General features: G+C 41.4%; 2 non-coding genes across 2 annotated transcripts; both read left to right on the top strand.

Annotated features, from left to right (window-relative positions):
* Positions 1-12,066: 12,066 nt before the first annotated feature.
* Positions 12,067-12,139, top strand: trnak-uuu (transfer RNA lysine (anticodon UUU)). Its single transcript has one exon. It is a non-coding gene; the product is annotated as a tRNA-Lys (tRNA).
* Positions 12,140-15,726: 3,587 nt separating this feature from the next.
* Positions 15,727-15,798, top strand: trnat-cgu (transfer RNA threonine (anticodon CGU)). Its single transcript has one exon. It is a non-coding gene; the product is annotated as a tRNA-Thr (tRNA).
* The last annotated feature ends 7,675 nt before the right edge of the window (positions 15,799-23,473 follow it).

Genomic DNA, 23,473 nt, shown 5'->3' with positions numbered 1-23,473 from the left:
TGCCTGTATGCAGATATCGCTCAGAATTGCTAATATGATTTTAATTCAGTTTTTCTCTACTACTTTCAGAGTTTTTTATTGACCTTGCTGAAGCAGAGAAGTGACATAATCACAAATGCGACCAGTTGTGCAGCTGTTTCTGGTTAATAATGATTAATGCGAAAAAAAAACAGCTCCTTGCATTCAGAGCAAGAGCAACCAACATGCTCACTTGTTGAGTTGGGTATTTTCCAAGCTACTGTTCCTTAGCTGTAAAGTTATGTGGTGAGCAAGGACCTCTGAATCCATCAAGAAGACAGGAAAACTAATATCGCACTGCCGTCTTGTGTACAAAATATTTGTTCAGCTCTAACGTCTGTGTGCGTTGACAAGGCATCTCAAAAGGATGTATTAAATAAGAAAATGATCCTTTATGATACCATTCCTGTGGTTGGAGCGTTGTTTCGCCCTTTTACATTCTACAATTTTTACAGACAAGGTTTTATCACTGGAGTTGTACAGAACAAGTGTGCATCAGTCCATGAAAATCATCAGTACTGCTGTTTTTTAACGCTTGCGTTAAAAGACAAAGCAAAGGATATAACCTGTAAATGTCTTCATGTCTTACAGGTTATGAAATACAATTTCTTCCTTTCTTAATAATTTCTTAGTATTGATAGATGCTTTTTTGGAATTTTAACAAAATCACAATTACAGACATTTGGGGTTAAACTGTTATTCACATACTCTAACAAAGAGAAACGTTAGTGTCTTCCAGTTTGTGAGCCCATTTCTCAAAATATAAAAAAAATAAGTTATAAATATTGAATTGTTCTATTTTGTAGGCTTGCATAGTCTTATTCATATTTCAGTTAAACATTTTCTTCTGTAGTAATTTCATTTGATATTATATTAATCCTGATTTACAATTTTTGGACATGGTTCATCTTAAATAATTTTGTAATTAGTTTCAGTTTTGGAAAATCGCACCCAGAAGCTACCAAAACTGGTAATGTTCATGTAATGTGTAATGCAATAGCAGTATTTTGGGTGAGAAAACAAAAGGCATTTCTTGGTATGGATCCCAACACTTCATAAGCGGCGTTCAAGGACTTCTCGCTTCGGATAAAGCTGTCAATACATCATAGATTTTTACTCAATCAATATCAGCAGTGTTATCGCTACCGAACGCTAAATATAGATCCTGGCAATACTTCGTGAGATCTTTGTAAGAAAATCCAAAATACTACAGAAGCAATCAAAGGTATACGTTTCTTTTGGATCGAGAGGAGGATAATTATGAGACTCGAAACATGCCTGTCTTTTCTTTTTTTGAGGACAAATGGATTATTGAGGTGTAAAGATGGGTTCAAAACCAATCATCTGCTATTGCTGCTGTTTCTTTGATAGTTTCTTCAAATCCTTCAACTGATCATCGATATCGAGGAATAATATTACACAAATTGTGGTTTTCTGTTAATTGCCAATTTTATTGTAATTACATCTTTGTTTACAGATGTCTTGCATGTATCACAAGGTATAATAGTCGCTGTGCGTCCTCAGCTAAAATGTTTTAAAAAGTACGACATAAGTACAATATGCTTAACAACATTTATGGTTATATCTATATTAAAATGAAGGTAAATATACCAAGATATTAAAATACAATTTTAAAGTCCTAACCTAACAATGCTTGTGAAGTTTTCCAATAAATCCGAACTGTAATTTTGAATTATTATTGCTGAGAATGCAAAGAGAGTACAAATATCAAATTCAATGAGTGAAAATACAAAAGTAGTTCACTAAACTGAGTTTCTTCCCTGAAATGATTTGCTTGCGAAACACTAAGCAGCTTTGAACGGATCGCGGGAATCAGATATAAGATGGGTTAAGAGTGTGCTTTCCAACTTTTGAGTAACATTTTTCTTTGATAGGGCGGAGTTGTCTTCACAATCTGGGTTAAATCAAAAGGAGTGACGTCAGTACAAAACAGCTTTCCTTCTTGGGGAACAACGGTTGTGTTCCATATTTCTAACTATTTTGGTTTCGAGATCTCAATTTAGTGTGAAACATAAAAGCCAGCCGGCTAAATGGTCTTTCAACTAATCGCCCGTGCAGGGATCAAACCCCAGCTGCTGGTACGAGTAGCGTAAGGCTCTGCAACATGCAGACGAGGAACTAATCTCTGCTTCTTCATTATATACACAGTGAGCTATATTTGCAAGCCTACTGCCCCCTACGGGCTCTGTATTTCATTGCGGTACAAGACCGGTCGTGGAGACTTCTCGGTCTCGGTGAAAGTGATACACTCCGTAAAATTTCAAGACATTCATTTGTTTTTAAAGGAAAATCACCAACAGCGGCCGAGATCTATTGGAGGTTTTTTTTTTCATTCTATACTGCGATTTCTGAAGGGTACCCTGTGAAAATACGAGTTTTGACGAGAAGGGATAGACATATATGGTCAGCAGGCTTGGGGAATTGGACCTTATGGTGAAGGCTGCGGGCTCAGCAGCAGCAGACCCTGATCAGTATCGGTTGACTCCGATATTTACCTTAGTGTCGATATACTAAGATGTTTTGGTAACGAGGAAGGAGGGACAAAGCAATTTGGCAGAATGTGTGCTATTTTGTTGACTATAAATCCCCACATGCTGTGTTCAGAGGGTCATTATTAAAAAAAACGTAACAGTAAAATCTCTTGTACTTCACGATTATGAGTGCCTGTTACATTGTGTCTCACACCTCAGTGTCAGAATTGTGAGACGATTTTGTAATCAGCAGAAATTGCATTCACCTTTTCCCAATGCATTCTCACATGCCATTTTCTCCCATGCCATGTTCAGAGGGTCATATTTTTAAAATGGTACAGTAAAATGTCCTGAAGTTCAGGATTGTGACAGTCTGTTATATTGTGTCTCACACCTTGATGTCAGAAATATGAGACAATTTTAAAATCAGGAGGGAGGGCCCTAGCAATATAACAAACATTGCATTTACCATTTGACAATGTATTCTCTCATGCCATGTTCAGAGGGTCGTATTTAAAAAACGGTACAGTACAATGTCCTGAAGTTCAGGATTTTGATAGTCTTTTCCATTGTCTCTCACTCATCTGTGTCAGAATTTTTAGACATTTTTATAACCAGGAGGTAGGTTCACAGCAATAAGCAGAAAGTGTGATCACCCTCTGCTCATCCTCAGTTAACCATATATTCTCATATGCCATGTTCTAAATATCCCATTTAAAACTGCTATATTAAAATTTCTTGCAAAATCCAAGAGTTTGAGACTTTTTATGACCAGAAGGCAAGGTCGTGGAAAATATGCAGAAAGTGCCAGTGAACTTATGTTTTGCCTTTGTCTTATTTACTCGTTGTATAACATGCCAGATTGTATTATTGTGAGTTGTGTTTCTGAAATGTGTTTCATACAAAAATGCAATTTGGACAGTCTCTACTTACATATTCCCCTTTACTGAGGATATGTACAGTAATACATCCGGATAAGTATTTTTAAAAATGACTGTAGAGAGCCATCTACAGGCGAAAGGCGGCATGACATCACAACAGCAGCATTTAAGATGGAACGAAAAACGCGAAGAAGCTGGCGAATAAGAAGCCAACTTCAGCCTCGTTAATGCAATAGCATTAGGTGAGGTGAGGTGGGAAAAAAAGCAAATTTTATGCTTCAAATTCAATACATTTTATTTATTATGAATGTGCCGGAAATTTTTCAGTACTTTAGAGGGTTCTGCCATTTTAGATGTTATGCTGTTCCTGTCTGATTTATCAAATGTGTCATTTAAATCTCCCGTCATTTCTATATCAGTCTGAAGGCCTTGAAGTAAAGATTGCAATTCATCCAAAAATGCAATTCATCCAAAAAAAGTTTCCCACTGGTGATACATACAAGGAAATGAATGTACATTATCCCCCAAAATCAACAAATTTAAAATCAAATACCTCCCTCATCTGCAGGTGGAGAGAATAATGTCAGAATAAATACAGGTTTAAAAGTCAAGAGCATTGATAGTCCTATTTGAAAATGACACTAAAATGCTCACAATATATTAAAAAGCTCTGTAAAATAATAAAAAATAAAACAAGGTAAAAATAAATAATACACAGTTATAAAGCTCAGGAATTATCAATGGGAAGTTACAATGGGTTGATATGATTTAAAAAATAAAATGTTTGAAAAAAATCCACTTACAATATGCTAAAAATGGCAAGAATACTTAAAACAGGTGTGTAAAATTAAAAAATAAATAAAACAAGTTAAAAATAAATACTAAATGGTTTTAAAATTCAGGAATGTGATTGGTCAGATGCTTACGATGAGTGTTGCTGGTGTTTCGTGTGATTTACCGAAATGAAAAAAATATTCAATTTAAAAAACGGCAAGAGCTCGTATGAAAAAAAAGTTCTTCAGTATCTTTGTTGTAACAGCTGCACCAGAACTAGTGTATTCATATACATCAGAAAAGTAGCTGAACTTGACTGATTTATATTCAGTTATATGCATTGGGGACGAAAAGGAGACTTACAGTGCCTTGCGAAAGTATTCGGCCCCCTTGAACTTTTCAACCTTTTGCCACATTTCAGGCTTCAAACATAAAGATATAAATTTTTTATTTTATGTGAAGAATCACCAACAAGTGGGACACAATTGTGAAGTGGAACGAAATCTATTGGATTTTTGAAACTTTTTTAACTAATAAAAAAATGAAAAGTGGGGCGTGCAAAATTATTCGGCCCCCTTGCGTTAATACTTTGTAGAGCCACCTTTTGCTGCGATTACAGCTGCAAGTTGCTTGGGGTATGTCTCTATCAGTTTTGCACATCGAGAGACTGAAATTCTTGCCCATTCTTCCTTGCAAAACAGCTCGAGCTCAGTGAGGTTGGATGGAGAGCGTTTGTGAACAGCAGTTTTCAGCTCTTTCCACAGATTCTCGATTGGATTCAGGTCTGGACTTTGACTTGGCCATTCAAACACCTGGATACGTTTATTTGTGAACCATTCCTTTGTAGATTTTGCTGTATGTTTGGGATCATTGTCTTGTTGGAAGATAAATCTCCGTCCCAGTCTCAGGTCTTTTGCAGACTCCAACAGGTTTTCATCCAGAATGGTCCTGTATTTGGCTGCATCCATCTTCCCCTCAATTGTAACCATCTTCCCTGTCCCTGCTGAAGAAAAGCAGGCCCAAACCATGATGCTGCCACCACCATGTTTGACAGTGGGGATGGTGTGTTGAGGGTGATGAGCTGTGTTGCTTTTACGCCAAACATATCGTTTTGCATTGTGGCCAAAAAGTTCGATTTTGATTTCATCTGACCAGAGCACCTTCTTCCACATGTTTGGGGTGTCTCCCAGGTGGCTTGTGGCAAACTTTAGACGAGACTTTTTATGTATATCTTTGAGAAATGGCTTTCTTCTTGCCACTCTTCCATAAAGGCCAGATTTGTGCAGTGTAAGACTGATTGTTGTCCTATGGACAGACTCTCCCACCTCAGCTGTAGTTCTCTGCAGTTCATCCAGAGTGATCATGGGCCTCTTGGCTGCATCTCTGATCAGTCTTCTCCTTGTCTGAGCTGAAAGTTTAGAGGGACGGCCAGGTCTTGGTAGATTTGCAGTGGTCTGATACTCCTTCCATTTCAAGATGGTCGCTTGCACAGTGCTCCTTGGGATGTTTGAAGCTTGGGAAATCTTTTTGTATCCAAATCCGGCTTTAAACTTCTCCACAACAGTATTACGGACCTGCCTGGTGTGTTCCTTGGTCTTCATGATGCTCTCTGCGCTTTCAACAGAACCTTGAGACTATCACAGAGCAGGTGCATTTATACAGAGACTTGATTACACACAGGTGGATTCTATTTATCACCATCAGTCATTTAGGACAACATTGGATCATTCAGAGATCCTCGCTGAACTTCTGGAGTGAGTTTGCTGCACTGAAAGTAAAGGGGCCGAATAATTTTGCACGCCCCGCTTTTCATTTTTTTATTAGTTAAAAAAGTTTCAAAAATCCAATAGATTTCGTTCCACTTCACAATTGTGTCCCACTTGTTGGTGATTCTTCACATAAAATAAAAAATTTATATCTTTATGTTTGAAGCCTGAAATGTGGCAAAAGGTTGAAAAGTTCAAGGGGGCCGAATACTTTCGCAAGGCACTGTACATGGATTTTATTAGGTTTTAGGAATCAGAAAATTTATTTGTACGTTTATGCCTACGAGCAGAAATAACTTCCTGCTTTCAGCGCTTTTATTGTTTCTGCTTGTAACCTCGAACAGAGAAACCCGGTACTGACTCACAAAAACGCCCCGGAGTTTCTGTGTTTCTGGGATTTAAGAGGGATGTACTGTATGAAGACAGTAAAGGGAGTTTTTTTTCCCGCTGTAGAGTATGAAGGCGGTGTGACGAGTCTGGAGGGTGGAGACGCGCATTCCGCACGGGGAGCGCAGAACAACGAGTTTCCCCTGCAGCTCACCGAGTCCTGTCCTATATAACCGCTGAGCCTGGGACACACTGAATCTCTAACCAGCGTTGGCGATGTAAAGGGTTAAACCCAGAAGTCGAGAGTGGAGTTTTTGTATAAGTGTAAGATTAAGGGAATAGGGTTTTGGGGAGTTTGGTGCACAGAAGAGGTTTCGGTTTAGGTTTAGTTTGCTTTTGACACATTTGTAACGGCCATGGCGGCCTGTAGATTCGGCATGCGCCGTTACTTTTGCGCACGTTTGGTGAATAAGGGTGGTGAGGGTTCGGCTCACTCGGGTGATATTTCACGGTTGGACTTTTTAAGGAAGGTGTTACAGAAAGGATTAAGGCATTAGATGTCAAATGCTTAATCACTTTTCTGAAGGGAATTGGTTTTGACATTAGTTTCAATCGGCGAAGTTACTGGAAGAATTTTGGATGAAAATAGAGGAGAAAAAAAGATGTGGGCCTAATTAGAATGTTTGAATGGCAGAAGCTGATGGATCTTTCTAATGTGGTGTGAGCCTGGTCAGTACCTGGAGGGGAGACCTCCTGGGAAAAACCAAGGTTGCTGCTGGAAGAGGTGTTAGTGGTGCCAGCAGGGGGCGCTCACCCTGTGGTCTGTGTGGGTCCTAATGCCCCAGTATAGTGACGGGGACACTATACTGTAAACAGGCGCCGTCCTTCGGATGAGACGTAAAACCGAGGTCCTGACTCTCTGGGGTCATTAAAAATCCCAGGGCGTTTCTCGAAAAGAGTAGGGGTGTAACCCCGGCATCCTGACCAAATTTCCCATTGGCCCTTACCAATGATGGCCTCCTAATAATCCCCCTCTATGAATTGGCTACATTACTCTGCTCTCCTCCCCACTGAGAGCTGATGTGTGGTGAGCGTTCTGGCGCACTATTGCTGCTGTCGCATCATCCAGGTGGATGCTGCACATTGGTGGTGGTGGAGGGGAGTCCCTATTACCTGTAAAGTGCTTTGAGTGGAGTGTCCAGAAAAGCGCTATATAAGTGTAAGCAATTATTATTGATTAATAGGACTGTGATTGTTCGCATGTTTAATGAGATGGTGATGAAGGAAGATGTTGTGACATGGTTGTCTAAGTATTGTTTAGTGAAAGGTGAGCTTCAGAAAGTCTTGGATGATGATGGCATCTGGAACTGTTCATGGAGAGTACCTGTTTCATTGCATGAAGACAAAAAATGGTTATGGTGGATTTAAACACATTCCTTCTTTGATTGGATTATGTGAAAATAGAGGCCTTGTGTTCTACCAAGGGCAGCCAAAACCGTGCAGGAGATGTGGGGAGCTGGGTCACTTTGTGGATGCCTGTACAAAGGTGGTGTGTGGTAAGTGCAAGGAAACTGGACATGCATATACTGAATGTACAAGCGTGAGGAAATGTAATCTCTGTGAGTGTGAAGGTCATGTGTTTAAAGACTGTCCAAATTCCTTTGCAAATAGAACAAAACTGGTAAGACCGATGCAAAAACAGGAAGAGTTTGAAGAGGTATTTAGGGCTGGAGCAGTGGTTCTGGATCAGGAACTGGATGTGGTTGACGTTGAAGAAAGTGGTGAAAAAGAGAGCGAGGGTTCAGAATGGAGTGAAGGAGATGAGGCTGAGGTAGAAGAGAATGATAATGTTGCAAAAAGTGAGGTGGAATCTGATTTGATTGGTAGCATCTCTTCCAATAGCCTGCCACCTGTGGAGACTGAAAGTGCTCAAATGAAATGTACAGAACAGTGGGTGCAGTCTAAAAGAGACATTGGATTTAGAAAATGATTTAACTCCGAGCAGAGTGAGGGAAGATCATTTTCCAAGTCCTCAGGTAGGTTCTCCCATGGGTTTAGATGTCTCCAATATATGTGATCTTACTGACCAAGCTTCAGAACCAGAGACTCAAGGATGGCAGGTGGAGAAATATCCTATGGATTGTGGGGGTGGTGGAGGAGGAGACAATTAAAGCAAAAGTGGGGGGGGGAGGCCTGTATAGTAGGTGTCTATACACTTGAATGATTGTAGCCAGATCTTTTAGTCTCCCCTGGTCCTACTTTAAGTATGGCTCTTAATATTGTGTCCATAAATGTGAGAAGCATTCGCTCCAAGTTAAGGGCAAGGACTATATTATCATTTGTGAGGAAGGTAACTGCTGATATTGTGTTGTTACAGGAGTGTGGGTTACCCTTTAAAAACTGCTATAAGGATATGGAAGAACTGTGGACATTGGGCCGATCAACCTGGTGTGGGTCCAAAGAAAATAAATCTGATGGTATAGCTGTTCTAATTAAAAATAAGATGGTAGAGGTACGACAGCACCTTGTAATGAAACCAGGGAGAGCACTGGTGGTATATCTGGGTTTCATGAATGTCTAATTTAAACGCTTAAATATATATTGTCTGAGTTGCTCACATGACAGATATGTCCTAATTCAGGAACTGAGTATATTTATTGGGATGGGATTTTAATTCTCTTTTAGAAAGAGAAGGCAGAATAACGGGCGAGAGACAGGTCCAATTTGATAAATCATCAATATTATTGCAAACATTATGTAAAGATTTTAAACTGAAAGATGGCTTCAAACTTCATAGTCAGGGGAGGGCAGGTTTCACATGCCACAAGTCTAATGGGACCCAAGGCTCACGCATTTTGTTTTGGTACTTGATTTTACTTGCATGACCGCAGGCCTAACCCCTGTTTTTTTTTTTCTCTGACCATTGTCTACTGTCATTTACAATTTCTATTCCAACAGCTGTTACTGTGGAGAAGGGTGTGTGGAAGCTCGATATTTTGCTTCTGGAAGGTGAGGTAGTGACGCACAGGTTCAGGGAAAGATATAAGGAATGGCGGTCTTTGTATGACCTGTTTGGCACAAGAGCACAGTGGCTGACCCTGCGCTCTGACCCCCAGCTTCTCTCCCTGTCTGTGTGTCTCATGGAGTTAGAAAGACTACAAGCTGTGCAAACTTCCAAATCTGTAACATCATTTCAAGGGTGTATGATAGATCATTCACAAGATCAAATGGCTGTTTATTATTGTAAGAACTGTAGTTCACTATTGTTCTTTTGACTCTTGAGCTTGCATTATACAGCCGTTGAGTGCATTTTAAACCTAAGAGATATCCAACTGATTCAACCTGTCTGATGAATGTTAAATGGGTTGTGACTTTTGGCAAAGTTTTTTGCAACATTATTTGTTTCATGAATACCATTCATCTCTATAACAACTTTCCTGTACCCTGAACATATGTTTTAAATTGCTTGATCCCATTTGGTGCAACCTTTGCGTTGTACTTGTAATGTGTTGTTTGCATTAGGAGTGTGTTTAATAAGCAGAAAAGAAGCCCGTTTCTTCTATTGCTTCTGATCTTATACAGTGGTCAGAATCTCTCATCCAAAAGCTGATGAGTAGGAGGGGGGGAAATTAGTGCAGATGCACAATCCATAAAAAAACATTAAAGAGCATAAAGGTTTTCATCACATGGACTTGTTTGACTGTTTAGGATTAATGTTTTGGTGGCAGATCAATTAAAGGACAACAACCAGAAACACTGGTTCTCACACTGAATGCATTCTCCTTCAATAATCTTTTTTACCAACAGGTGAGTGGAGTTGCCATGGGCACCAGAATGGGACCCAGCTATGCCAATATCTTTGTTGGCTGGGTAGAAGAACGTTTCTTAGCTTGCTACACTGGCTATGTCCCTGACCTCTTCAAGCGATATATTGATGACTGCGTCAGTGCCGCCACATGCTCCAACGATCAGCTTAAGTGCTTCCTGCACCATTTCACCAACTTCCACCTGTCCCTCAAATATATGGTTAACATATCTTCCACTACTCTTCCGTTTCTGGACATCAACTTCTCCATCAAATACCCCAGACTCTCCACTTCTGTTTATTACAAACCCACGGTTTCATACAGCTATCTCTTGTATAGCTAATTTCACCCCAAACATACTAAAAATTCTCTCCCTTTTTCACAGTTCCTTCGGCTACAACAAATATGCAGCGACGACATCGACTTCCAGAACCAAACCCTCAAAATGTACTCCTTTTTCAACAACAGAGGATACCCCAGCAGTGTTATTGACAGGGCCCTTGCCCGAGCCAAAAACACCCCTTGGACCATCAACCCAATCAGGAACTCCCACCGTAACAACCGCATTCCTTTGGTGCTTCCCTAACACACTTCCTATCCCCAGGACTGTTAACGACAACTTTTCCATCCTACAGGATGATCCCTCCATTGGGGCCCTCTTTTCTGACTGCCCCATCATCTTATATCGTCAATCACCTAATCTGCGCAACCTTCTTGTTCACAGCTCCCTTGACCGCCCTCAGCAACCCTCCACACCAGGTACTTTCCCCTGCAACAGAGCTCGCTGTATCGCCTGCAAGTACACATCCAACACCACACTCATTCAAGGCCCCTCAGGACAATTCTGGATCACCCAGATGGCATCTTGTACCTCCAGCAACCTTATTTACTGTATCTCTTGCAGTAAATGCCCAGTTTCTCTCTATATTGGAGAAACAGGAAGGGGACTTGGAGACCGCTTCAGAGAACATGTCAGGGCTGTGAAGATTAAAGATCTCTCCAAAAACCATTGTTTCTCATTTAACCTCTGATGGCCATGACCACTCTAATCTCTCCGTCTTTGTTCTCAAAGATGGTTTTCTGAACTCATACATTAGAAAGACTACCGATACCAAACCAAACTTATCCTGCAGCTAGGATCACAACTTCCCCCTTCTCTAAACGACAGACTACTATTCTACTAAATTTTCTCCATTCATTGGAAGTTTCATTTCACACCTCTCAACACCTATTCTGACTTCACACCTCTTGATTGGCCTCTCTTTCTGTCCCCTGCTCCCGCCTCTCACCCTTCCTCCCTCCCAGCTTTTGTTCTCCCACTACATTACCTTTGCCTACTGCCTTCTCTCTCACACCTGAAGAATGCTCCACGGCCGAAACATTGTTTTCTTTTTTTCAGCATGGAATAAACCTATTACTTGTTCCTTAACAACCGGAAACAATATCTTCGGTCTTTCCAGAGCTGTAAGTAGTCATTCCAAGTTTATTAACTTGTCTCTGTGCTTGTATGTACTCTTCAATAGCCACTGATGTTATTTACAACAGCTATTTTAAAAAAGTAAATTTGCATTCTTTGGACTTCTTTCTAAAGAATTGGCACATTTGGTGGCTCTGTGGCTAAGGATCTGCACCTGTGGCTGGAAGGTTGCTGGTTTACATCCCACGGTCGGCAGAGGAATCCTACTCCATGGGGCTCCAGAACAAGGCCCTTAACCCCAACTGTTGTTGATTGAAAGATTTTATTAAATGTGAAAAAAATCTGAATGTGAAAAAAGGTCAAAATGCTATTGAAAAAAATCAGTAATGTGAGGAAAGATGGATTGTGGGAGCCCCTTAACTACCCATGTCATGCTGTATTTCTCACTCATTCTACTGGGAGTGGTGCCGTCGCTTCTGGATAAAGTCTGTCAGTGGTCATCCCAGACGGGTCAGGTATGACTGCTCTTCGGCACAAGAGACACGTGACTTGCGAGGATCCCGACAGTGTAGACTTTCTTTCAGAGCCCGGATAGCTCAGTCGGTAGAGCATCAGACTTTTAATCTGAGGGCCCAGGGTTCAAGTCCCTGTTCGGGCGGTTGTGCCTTTCTTAAGTCTATTGTGAATCTCATTCTAAATAGTCTTTTATCTTTCACTCTTCTAGCTGTACTGTGGTTATTTTAAATGTCCATTACTTGTATTTACTGTAGTGTATTTAGTGTTTCATTTCACAAACCGAAAATGTTCAATAGATCTTGTCACTCTACTCCACGTAATCATCTAAATTAAATCACAGTAGAATACAGAACACGCAGTGAGGAGCTCACACAGTGAGTACTCTTGAATACGACGAGAGGAAAGGCACACTGCACATCTGCAGAACATCACGTCCGAGTTTACAGCGACAGCAGAGGTTAGAAGCGAAGTAGTTTTTTATTACTCGCTCGCTGAACGATCTCTCAAGAAACCTCGGTTGAGATTTAACGGGTGTCTAACAATCACGTTCAAAAAGGTGACGATAAGTTTTTTTTTTTAACTAGGTAGCCTTAATGGCAACACAGTGTGAGTAATCTTAAAGCAGCTGCAGATGGAGTAGCCGTAATGGCAACACAGTGCTTTGAGTTCGGCTTTTCTTATTTCTTCTGCAGAACCAGTGGTATCGGAATATATTGATCCGTATAAGAAGCGCTTTCGGTTTCTGATCATTTTTATTGAGCGCTGCTCTAAACTTTACATTTGCTCGGGCTAGTTTTCCCCATGAAAAAAAGACATATCCCTAATTACATGATTTCACTTTTCTTATCAACGAGTAGAAATAAAATATATACTTCATTATAAGTACCACAGGCAAGATGGCTGGTGGTCTAAGGCGTTGCGTTCAGGTCGCAGTTACCCCTGGAGACGTTTGTTAAAATCTCACTTCTAATAAAGAGGTCTTTCTCGTTAGAATAGAAACGATAGAAGCCTTAAGCAGGAAAAAAATCACAACATCTCGCATTTCACGTGTTTAATGTTAACTGTCTCAGTGGTTGCCTCGGTGATTGATGGCTCTTTTCCCTCGCAGGGTGACGGCAAACTTCTTCAGAGAGGGAGTCTCCCACGCACGGCTTTTCTTTATCAAGAGCTGAGACAACAGAAACAGACTTCAAACTGACATGAATTACTTCTTGAGCGTTTATGACTGTCTTTAAAAGCTGAGAGCAGGTGAAAAAGTGTTTGGAAATGAGGCAATGACTGCTAACAGTAAACAGAGCTGACGCTCAGCTGCAGACAAGCGCTCCTCGTTAGTATTGTAACGCTTACGGCCGACAGGTACTGTGTAAGAGCCGGCGTACCAGAGCAGGTGACGTCACCGCCCTTCCCTGTGATAGCAGGACTACAGCTACTGGGCTGTGGAGAGATCTCTCTTTAGCTCACGGGGCTGGGTCGCTGCAGAGAGACGCGGAAGTCCCGGGTTCGAGCCCCGGACGGTGTGGGGCCGACCTGATGCGGCAAGGGCGCCCGCCTGAGCCCCCGTTGCGTTACATTGGTGTCAGAAGCGGGGTGGGATAGCCCTTCGCCGGGGACGGCGATTTAAGCGGGGGAGAGTGTAACGCTTACGGCCGACAGGTACTGTGTAAGAGCCGGCGTACCAGAGCAGGTGACGTCACCGCCCTTCCCTGTGATAGCAGGACTACAGCTACTGGGCTGTGGAGAGATCTCTCTTTAGCTCACGGGGCTGGGTCGCTGCAGAGAGACGCGGAAGTCCCGGGTTCGAGCCCCGGACGGTGTGGGGCCGACCTGATGCGGCAAGGGCGCCCGCCTGAGCCCCCGTTGCGTTACAGTATACTGCTGAGTACCCCCGCTTGTTGCGCGGTAGACCGGGGTACGTTTCTGTGACAGGGCGCTGGTTTAATTTTTTAACAACCTGACTTCACTTAAAAAGTGTGTACTGTGTACTACGTTTCGGACTAGTTAGTGCGGTAGAATATGGAGATCATCTCCAGCTTTGAGCTCAACTGCAACAAGAAGTCATACTAAATGTAGTATAGTGAGTAGAAATCGCGAGACAACAGAACGAGAGAGTAGAAGGCGGGAATATATGGTGTAAGGGCGTGATCTGTGTAGTTAACAAAATAGTTAAAATAATATAAAAACGTCTCTTTATTAAGATACACAACATTTATGGCGACGAGAGATGAGTGCTTGACGGACTCAAAGCGAGCAGAATACTGCAGATTTTTGTTCTCTTGCTGGTAGAAACGAACTTTTGAATTTTCGGACTTTTCGTTTAGCTTGCGCCATGGAAGATATGGCAGCCGCGCCGAGAAGCTTTGCTTATGCCCAGCTTTTTCTACCGCTTCTACTGAAACTCGGAGCTCCGGATTTGTATGCGGAATACAAGATATGGATGGAGTCGTACAGATTTTTTTAAATAGCCAGTGGATCTACAGAAGCTCCGGATGCCGTGAGACGTGCTACATTACTGCACTGTATCTGGGTGCCCGTGCAGCGGATTTTCGCCAACCTCCCTGTTGAAAAAGGTACATATGAACAGACTGTAGCTGCCTTAGACGCTTACTTTACACCGCAGAGAAATGTGGTTTTGGAACGGCATAAATTTAGGCAGAGAACTTCAGTTGATGCTTTTGTGACTGCACTAAGAGGACTGGCTAAATCTTGTGACTTTGGAGTATTGGAAACTGACATGTTAAGAGATCAACTTGTGGAAAAATGTGCACATAAGAGACTATAAATTGCTGCAGGAGGAAGGGCTGACTTTAGAAAGAGCTCTTACAGTCGCTAGAATTCATGAAGCAGCTCAAGCAGAATCAAGAATGCTTTCTGACCACAGTGACAAAGTGACACTGAACGGGGCGCTCGCTCAAACTTTACAAACAAAAGCCGAGCAGCAGGACGCAGTCATGCTAGAGATATACTGTAGAAGAACAGGGGACGGCTGACATTACATGTTACAGGTGCGGACTAACAATGCACAAAGCAGATGAATGCGGAGCGTGAACAGCAAAATGTGTACACTGTAAGAAAACAGGACATTATGCACACGTCTGCAGAACATCACGTCCGAGTTTAAGGACAGCAACATCAGAGATTGGAAGCTAGGGAGTTTCAGGTCTGTGTTTTTATTATAGGTTCAAGAAAGTCTGAATACCTTTGCAAGAAGTATTTCAGAATCCCACTCAAATCCAGTACGAATGCCGCATAAATCTGCATTGTACAATTAGTATACTGTTTGTCCGTTGAATCAAACACGCCTTATGAAGCATTTCTAAAACAGGAGAGATCGTTAGGGAATGCGTCTTCCTGTAAAAATAAAATGACTTCAAGGGCACTATAAGCAGAGGTGTGAAAGCCTGCTCTACAGAAGAACTATAGCCAGAGATGCCAAAGAGGTCGAGATTTCACCACGTGAGAGAAAGCATCTCAGAAAACGAAGTTGCGGTCGTTTCCACGCGTTATAAAACCACTAGGTCAAACAACAAGAGCTGAAGAGAGTAACGCGGCCGAGCGCTCTAAGGAGTTGGCTTAAACCTCCAGTCTCTTCAGGAGCATCTGTTGGATTCGCACTGCTACAGCATATCTCCTTGTTAAGTATCCCTTTTATTGTTGTTGCTGCCTCCAGGCGATGTAAACCAGATTCAGAAAAAAATAATTTGAACAACATTATTCCCATATTTGCTCGAAGGCGCGGTGGCCAAGTGGTAAGGCGTCTGTCTCGTTAACTGAAGACCGTCGGTTCAATCCCCACCCGTGCCTGTTTCATTTGTCGCCGCTTTCCTTCAGTTTCAATGTCTTCAAAGAACTCGTAATGTAGGAGTCTCAATAGTAAAAGAACATAACTGTCGCCAGTGATTACTATTCTTGCATATCCTGCCTTGTTTTTTAGTCGACAAAGCTTGTCTCTCTTCACACCCATCTTCCGAATGATCGCCTCAGCACTGGGAAGGAACGTGCGCTTGGTAAACCCCCCCCCCCCCCCATGGTCTGATCACAAACAGATCGGGTGAGCTGTCAGTCCAGGTTGGAAGTGACGTTCGAAAGCACTAAAAATCTGACTTTGGAACGAGAAGACCGTGTTTTTTTAACGAGTAAACGATAAAATAATATACTGCCTGCAAGACTATGTCAAGTTCAAGTTCAAATTCAAGTTTATTGTCATTATACTCATATACAGGTATATATTATAACGAAATGCTATTTAGCTAGCTCTCGGACATAAGTAGTACAAAGAAAAAAACACAGAGACAGAGACAACAGCCGATGTGCAAAAAACAACAACAGGCAGTGTGCAAAACAACAAAAAGGTAACAGGTTATGTGCAAAAACATGCATCAAAAGAATGAAATAAAGGGATAGAAATTATGGGGAGTGAACTTTTGACATGTATGGTAGAGGTAGATTTTCAATGTGTTTGGGTTTTTGGTAAGAAAGAAGGCACTGTGAGGTTCAGATCATAGGTGAGAGGTGAGGTGAGAGTGAGAGAGGCTGGGAGTTTAATAGTTTGATAGTGCGGGGGTAAAAACTGTTTCTGAGTCTGGTACTCCGGACCCGAATGCTCCGGTACCGTTTTCCATGTCATGCTAAACGCCACAAATTGTGTTCGTCCAGTCGTATCAATCGTCCTAAAGTTACAGAAAATCGGATGCAACTGGTACAGTCAGCACCCATTTCTTCAGGATAGTGGAGCGGTTTAAAACAGCAAATTCACAGTTTTGTGTCTTTCAATCTTTGTGTTCCGCTCTCCAAATAGAAGCACGGGTTCAAATCCCACTCCCGACAGTCAGGCGTTTTACCTTGTCTTTTTTACCTGCCTTTACACTATTTCAGTCTTGTTGTGCTCGCTGACAATCACAGTACAAGGAAAACGGAGAAACCGCTTTGGAAAAACATAACGGACAGAAAAAAGCTTCGTAAGCACGTGAATGTGATTAGCAGCAGTAAGGTATGCATTCAAATGTTTAAGGCAGATTTATAAAAGCAGCAGAAGAAAGGTGCAGCACAATGCAATTTGTGAGAGTTCGCTGGTTTTTATGCTGCTTGGATTTCTTTCAAGCCTATGAAGTGACCCCCGTTTTATTTTCATTTTCAAACTTCAGAACCGAATAACAAAAAGATTTCATGTGTGACAGCATTCCGTTGCAAATACCGTTTCCACGATGTATTCAGCGACGGGAATGAAATATTTTAGTGCTGGCTCAAATGCGAGGAATTTCAGAAAAACCTGGAAAAGCAACGCTTGCAGTAAATGACAAATTTAAAGCGTGTAGTCAGCATGAACAGAACAACGCAATGCTCTGTAAAAACGATCTGAAGCCGCAATTGCTCTTTTATCTCGGGCAGTTCATTCCGATACGATGTTTCCGCAGTATAAATGAAATGCCGAACTCCAAACATGTTGTTGCCATTATTGTTACTCCTGCTGCTGTAGTTTTAAGCTTTAATCAGTGGGTATGTAATGTTGTAAAGGGGCTGGACTACTTTGTTCAGTCCAAATTCCATTATGTGAATTTATGCTTTTTTAATATAAGCATTAACAATACAATGCGTGCTCAAAAACCGTTACTTATTAGCTTAAGAAGCGGCAGTGTTTTGACAAAGTGTGGTATTCGAACAGATAATCCTGAAGTGTTTAATACTTGCTTGTGAGCAGATCTCCCTCGATTTAGACAAACTCTTGTTCGGCCGATGATTTCAGATCAAAATCTGAATCAAGTGGAAAGAAAGCTGAATTACGCTGGGTACTGGGTATCACTGTTACGCCATCAGGTCATGCTAGGAGGATTGGCGGGATCAAATTGACACAGAGGGACCCAATGTGGGGGCTGAACCCACAGTTCTGAGATTAAGAGATTCTTGCTCTTTGGACTGCGCCTATATAACTCTGGTGCTACAGCAGTAATGTTTCTGGGTGTGGATGAACATGACATAATAGACTGACAGCAGGAACACGTGACAGTATCGCTATATTTGTCTGCAGTATATTGTGTTGAGAGCAGCAATAACTTTCCTGCAGAGATGGGAGTGCCCTTAATACAGCTCTTTCAATCAGACAGAGTAATAGGAACCGACCTCAAGTTTCGGCTGTGGATCCATCTGCACATGGGGGAAGAGACAGTAAAATAGCGACGAAGAAACAGAAAGAATTGTGCTCGCTGCAAAATAGGAAAGAAAGAGGTGTTAGGACACGTAAAACAGCTTGGCGATAATTTGCAGCGACAGTTTTATGTTATTTAGTACACAGATTTCTCTTCATGTTCCTTAAGATGTGTAATTTGTATGTTTGAACAAACAGTAATTTGTATGAGAACAGTTTATTCTAAAGTCCTGTCAATTAACAGCGGAGAGCTACCTGGTGCACGTCTTCAAGAAGACTCTCTTTAAGACGATTACAAGTTTCTCGAACAAATCTGCGTCATATTTTTAAAATAGTTTAGCTAATGAGCAACGAGAGTATAAATGAATTCTCCCACCCTCCATTCGAAGATAAAACTCCATGTGCGAGTCGAAGTTTCCTTGAAGCTACAGATGTTCGTCATTATTGGACATTCCCCGGTGATATTGACTAAGAAGCTCAATTCTTACGTGCTGTAGTTCAACGTGCGCAAAACACTCATATCCCCTGCAAATATCGGCATGGTCAGTGATATTCTCAACAATTTGTGCCATTGCAATTCGTGCCATACTTTTTCGCAATGTATTCTGACAAGCCAAGATCAGAGGGTCATATTTGAAAAATGGTGCATTAAAATGTCTTGTACTTCAGGATTTTGAAAGTCTATTACATTGTCTCTCACACCTCGGTGTCAGAATTGTGAGACGTTTTTATAATCAGGGGGGAGGGCCGTAGCAATAAGCAGAAAGCACAATCACCTTTTTCCCAGTGCAAGTCCATGTTATGGTGAGTTTTTAAAATTGGTTTGCGATTTTCTAAAATATATTCCATACAAAAATATAATTTGGACAGTCGCTATTTATTTGGATATTCCCTTTCACTGAGGATGTCTACAGTTTTCCAGCCGAATTAGTACTGATCGAATAGAGCCATCTACAGGCGAAAGGCGACATAACATCACAGCAGCAGCATTTAAGGCGGAACGAAAAACGCGAATAAGAAGCCAACTTCAGCCTTGTAGCAGACCCTGGGAGGCACGCTCAAAATAATCATCTTTCCCAGTACTTCAGAGTCATATTTAGAGCGCTTTACTGCAATTTTATGTGATTGATAGGAGATGTGAAGCCATCGAGCCTGTACTGCCATTTCTCATGCTTTCTCTCAGTGTCGGAGCTGCAATTGCGTGTAAAGGAGGCGACTTGAAAATGAAACGTGTAATCACCTTACAGAGGGTCTTCACGACGGGGTGTGTCAGCTAGTTCTCCATTATCGTCAATTTACTGGACTTCTGAAGAAACCTATCTACAACGAAAATACAAACTGCACAGTTTAAGGTACATGAAGAGAAATCAGTGTGCTGATTGACTCAAAAAATGTCGCTACAAATAATCTGCCAGGCTTATTTACTTGTTCGACCACCTCCCTCCGTCCCCATTTGCTGTTAGCACAATTCTTTCAGTTTCTTTTCTTGTATTTTCCTTGCTATTTTAGTGTTCCCCATGTGGAGATGGATCCACAACCGAAACTGTTTTCACCCTGTGTTTCTGCAGCGTCAGTCTGTATAAGGATCACAACTTGCACAGCTCCAGTGGCGCAATCAATCAGCGCGTGGTACTTATACAACAGTGCACAGCGGAGTTATGCTGGGGTTGTGAGTTCAAGCCTCACCTGGAGCAGTGTTTTCAGCTACTGAAAGCAACTGTCGAGTTTAGATACTCTTAGGTATTTGATGGAGATAAACTAACATCAAATGAACAAGTAAAGGTTTATTTTGAGTCACAATCAAAGAAGGCTCCACAGCTGAAACATTATGTTTCCTTCTCTTTTCAGCATGGAATAAACCTTGACGCAGCTCCCTACTAAAATTACCATCAGCTGTGTACCTCCAACTGACCTGTACACAAATATATGAGAGAGGTCTACTGAGATGAGAGGAGCACTGAAGACTTGAAAAAGCTCTCACATTAGATTCTGTGTTTTTGTTGTTCCCCAGATTTGTTTTTAATGTTCTTTTTCTTTTGAAGGTGTTGCGTTTGGTTTTTTTTTTCATAGTTGTTAGACTACTACAGGGATTTACCTAGGTTCCTGGAAGATTCTCGTTTTGTGTTTGTTGTTTTTTTGGGTTACAACATTTTTTTTTCTATTGATAGGACCCCACGCATTACTATGGGAGTAGTTAACTTTAGTTCTTACATTGTACAGTACCTGAAATTACCACATAAACTACTACTCTGTTTCCCTTTTTTTAAAAGGCACAAGTGAAGTTTGTTTTTCCTTGCTGCTGATTGGTAGCTACAATGGGTCAATTGCAATAAACTTATATACAATAAACTCCGCTGAAATTTGTCAGCAGCTCTGTACTAAACCTGTTCTCGATTGCAACAAACCTAAAATAACAGCTGCTGCCCATTAGATGTTACTGCATTAGGAGTCTAGCTTAAACCACCTCTTCATAGGTTTTAAGCAACTCGGTAGCGGACTAAGCAGAACAATTGATCACATTAGAACTGTCTTGAATGTAATGGAAATAATGTACTCATTAATTAACAAGCTTATGCACCACTTGCTTGAAAATTATTATTATATTTAACCAAAATTGCTTTCCAGACACCACAAATATTCACAATGAATGTTATCATAACACATTTTTAGTAATACAAGTGTTATTTATGAATAATTAGGTTCCATGTATATCTTTATTAATAGCTGTATTACAAGTAATGCATATACAGTCTTTATTACAGTTAGTTTTCAGTTATCCTGGGTAGGGAAGAGAATGGAAATTAAGGAAATAAAAATTTAAAGGGCTTAAGTCTTCAATGTGTTCTGTCATAGCTGTGTGTTGTCACATCTGTCATATCTGGGTGTTAATTTAGTATATTTGATGTATTATTTATTGTGATTTGACACTACACTTGTATTTGACACTACACTTCTCAGGAGAAAGCAGTACAATTTTTTTTTTATTTGAGGGTACAGAAATTGTATTGTATGGCCAGATGTAAGGTTACGTTAAGAAACCCTTATTGTTACCTTTTGCAACGTTATTTATTTAAGATGGTTCTTCAGAATAGTGTCCCTTACGTATCTGTGACTGTGGTCCAACAGTAACGGTGGTGAAATAGCCGGAATGTGTGGGAAGAAGATGGAGATGGAACAGGAGGTTTATTCAGTCGATAGAAAGGTTGTGTAGGACTGAACACACTGCGGTTATGGTACTGGGTTTAAGAGCATTACGATCCTACAGTCTCCTGATCCATAATCAGATGCGTTATCCAATGCACCACTGGCCCTTGTACCGCATTCCTCAAGTGCACCACTGTGAGCTTGCGCCGCTACAATAATACATTGCCCCAGTCCAAATTTTCTCAATTAGGTGCAGGTTTTCTATGTGTATTTAGTTAATAAGTCTTTCATTTTGTCTGTTTTAAAAATTACATCTCTTTAAAACGCTGAAATTCACTGTAGCGGCGAGGCTTAATAGTAAGGCAGAATTAAGTGTTTCTGAGCTTCCCAAATGAGGCCCCATTTCTCTGTTCATCTCTGTGGTGCAGCCACAGAGAGACCATTAGTGCAGGGTGATTTAAGGTCCTAGGACAGCTCCCAAAGGGGGATGCACTTAGCTAAGCCTGGCTATCATGATCAATGGTCATCCATTGGCGCCTATCTGTCTAGGGAGTGCCAGATGGACATCTGGACTGCATTTCTAGGTGTCAGGAGTAAATGACTCATATCTCACCTTGATCAACCAATCAGGGACTGGTAGGGCTGAATAACCCACGTGGGACTCTGATGCCCATGGAACTTTCAGCCAATCAACGAGCTGAAGTTCCTCCAGGTAAAAACGAGATTCAGAGGGATTCTGGAGAGGATTCTGTGGACTATTCTAAAGGGAATTCAAAGGAGAATTCCAGGGCAGGACGGCCCAGGAGCAGAAGGCTCCCAAGGGCAGGACATTCTCGCAGCGCGCCTCCTGACCATCCTGAGACTCAGCCCGGACAACCACGGAACGGCCAGTGTGTCCGAGTGCCAGAACTTTCCTTTGTTCTAAGAGTCTAGAGCGGAGGTTGCCAGAGAATAACCAGAGGATCCACCCGAGGTTAGCGCCAGCAGCAGGCCTCGTGAACAGGTCGGAACTGTGGACAGCTGAATCACTATTCAGAACTAGCTCTTCATCAGGACCGAACCGGTCCTCTTCCTGACTTGCTGGGACCCACAGTCATCTTTTCTCCTGTGCGAAAACTTTGCTAGTTAAAGCCAACACTAACTAGCCGGTCAGTGAGCATCAGCAGCGCACCGTCGCAAGCCGCACAGCACAGCCTGGCACCGAGCCAGAGAGCGCGGATTGGACAGCAACAGCCTGCAACTGTTTCTTTGAGCCTGCAGGAGATATGAATCCCCAAAGAAATTGGATGAGTATTCAACTTCAATGCATTACAGCTCGAGAATTCAATTGTTATCCAAACCAGTTGATATCAATTTAATTCCTAAGAGTTATGTACTTGTTTTGAGTATCTAATGTAGAAGTTATAACCAAGTTCATTTACGAAACGGTCTAAATGAATGATATACTGCACGTATGTCCTCTTGATGTGTAACTCTTCGTAACTGAATGAATATATATCTTTTGTATTCTGATAACCCTCTCGATAAGATCTGTTAGGTTTATATGCATATTCTATGTATTAATAAATGTATCCTCGTGTATTAGTACCTGTGTGTGTGCATTGTTTGAGTTATGTCGCATGGTTGGGTTCTAAAGCCATCAAAAGAAACAACTTTGTGATTTACTGCTACAATTAATAATTGTCACAGTAAATGCCCAAACCCTACAGAACTGGTGCCTTCAGAGAGCCACAACGTTACATATTTGGCGTCCCTGAGCCGGTTTTCTCTTACATCACACATGAGGGTATTCAAACGAAAGAAATCACAGAAAAGATATCGCACTTAAAAAGAAATCCAGAGTGGAGACGCTGGTGATAGAAAACAGAGCTTCATACGATGCATGAGATGCTTTACCTCTGAACTAAACTCGGCTCTTTAATTGTGTTAGGAAGAGTGAATAGTCAACAGTGTACATTTTAAAAATCAAAGCAAGACAATGAGACACGAAGAGAATTCGGAACACAAACCTCTCCTTCATCGTTTAAAGAGCTTTTGATGAACGTCTAAATGAAAGACAAATTCACTATTTTCACTTTGTGATTAAAAAAACACTTTTATCACACGTTAAGCATTCCTGATGGTGTCGAATGGTTCTCTTTTCTACCCTCATCATTTGAGAATCCCCAGCTAAAATATCTTTTTAAACTACAA

Source organism: Atractosteus spatula (assembly GCF_055471065.1).
Source record: "Atractosteus spatula isolate fAtrSpa1 chromosome 10 unlocalized genomic scaffold, fAtrSpa1.hap1 SUPER_10_unloc_14, whole genome shotgun sequence".
In the NCBI taxonomy this organism is placed as follows: Eukaryota; Metazoa; Chordata; class Actinopteri; order Semionotiformes; family Lepisosteidae; genus Atractosteus; species Atractosteus spatula.
Note: the sequence above shows the minus strand (reverse complement) of the source record. Positions and strands in the feature narration are given on the sequence as shown.